Source organism: Pteropus vampyrus, unplaced genomic scaffold (genome assembly GCF_000151845.1).
Source record: "Pteropus vampyrus isolate Shadow unplaced genomic scaffold, Pvam_2.0 Scaffold124, whole genome shotgun sequence".
NCBI lineage: Eukaryota > Metazoa > Chordata > Mammalia > Chiroptera > Pteropodidae > Pteropus > Pteropus vampyrus.
This window is the reverse complement of record NW_011888905.1, coordinates 142373-144398: the sequence shown is the minus strand read 5'-3', so window position 1 is coordinate 144398 and position 2026 is coordinate 142373.

Below are 2026 nucleotides of genomic sequence, written 5' to 3'. Positions count from 1 at the left end.
CGTTTGGTTACACTGATGATGACGCCTGGTGTCTGATGGGGGCGGCAGTATTTGAAAAACCCACGCTGAGCTGCAATTTGCCGGATAGTTTATGGGGTGTGCTTTTCGAAGAGATTCCTTGGAAGGTGAAATTCTGACCCCTTTTTTCCCGGAGAAAACCAGCGGGCTCCGCAGTCAGTCGTAAGCGGAAATTGAACCGTTCCTTGCTGTGCAGTCGGATCCAGTTCGCGTCCTTGTCCCACACAGCTCGGAACAGGGACTGTAGCAGCTCTGCCTGCCCCGCGGTGACATTAGGGTGAGTGGAAATGATTTCCATCAAAGCACAATGGGAACATTAAAGGTCAGGGAGGCTCCTTAAAGATAAAATGTGGAACGAGGAACCCAGCAGCCTGGGAAAGCCACGTTCATCAGGATCAGTGGTAGGGTGGGCGCAGGGGCGTTTCTCAAGCTGGGGTTTGAGAGTCCACGGAGAGAAATCCTGTGACATTCGATAACATGGCTGGACCTAGAGGTTATCATGCTGAGTGAAGTCAGTTAGACAGAGAAAGACAAATACCATATGGTTTCACTTATGCGTGGAATCTAATAAACTGAACCAAACAGAAACAGACTCGGATACAGAGAACAAGCCGATGGTGCCAGATGAAATGAGGGTTGGAGGGCTGGGTCAGAAAGGTGAAGGGTTTGGGAGATACAAACTGGGAGTCGCCAAATAGTCACGGGGATGTGAAGTACAGCATAGGAAGTATAATCATTAACATTGTATTAACTATGGTGTCAGGTGAGTAGTAGACTTATGGGGTGAGCACTTCTTCAATTTATAAATAACCATGATGATATACACCTAACACTAACATAAATAATATTTAATGTCTACTGTAATTGAAAATAAAAATAATTTTTAGAAATCCTGAGACATAGGTCAGACAGAACCCCATGTTTAAAGAAAACAGGCCCCAGAAAAGACCCCAGAGGTAGGAAGTGGGCTGAAGGCGGGGCTGGCCAGGAATGCTGGGATTGGAGACCCAAGGCAGGGGGGAAAGTCTGCTCCCCTCCCCAGCATCTTTCAATGGCGCCTAAATTCTCCTTTTATTTCAAAGCTTTAACACCCTCTGCTCCCCCCTTCATCCCCTCAGTACAGACGCAGATGTGAACAAAACCGACTCCATATCTGTGTCACAAATTTCATTTCATTTTTAAGTTTCCCACGTGATCTTTGACCAGCTTCACCATCCTTAGCAAGCATATCAAAGCTTTCTAGTTGATGATTATCTGCGTCCCTTAAAATGTAACCATAAATATTTTTGTTAGCAACAGCCAGAATGCTAGCAACAACCAAGATAAATATCAAAATAGCGAGAGTATTGATTCTAAACAATCATCCACCACAAGACTACCAGGAGGTAAGGCCCTCGGCACTACTGACTTCTTCATCCCTTCGCTTGTCAATCATTAGTACTCAAGTTATACTATTTAAAAGTAATATAATGGGGCGCAGGCAGTGGAGAATAATTAACACAAAACTGATGGGTTGTCTGTTCTGCTCTGACCCAACCTTCGCATAAGTAAATTACCATGTAATAAATGCTGTTATATTCTGTGGAGTTGCCTGCTTCATCTTTTGGTCTAAAGATGCCTTCTCATTGCAAGGTGCTAACCTGGTCCCAGTCCTGGGTCCCTCTTTCCAACCTCATCGGGTGTACACTCGGCTCTGCCGTGGGGAGATCGCCCCACACTAGGAGTTTCTAGACCTCTCGGGGGACAGTGAGGCTTGGGAGCCTCTGCTGTCAGCATCCAAAGCTATAAAGTGAAGACTAATACTTTGAGGAATCATTAGTCTTGCATTCGATCTGCCACCACCCCGGCGGCCGCTGCCATCGCACTGCGTAATTCACTGCATCGTCTCATCTTCTCACTCTCTGCTGCTCAGCTAAAAGAGATCACTGAAGTCCCTCCCAGGAGAAATAATCTGTGTCAAAACATCTCTTTCACGCAGGTCACTCGAAGCTATTGCTAACAGTGTAAC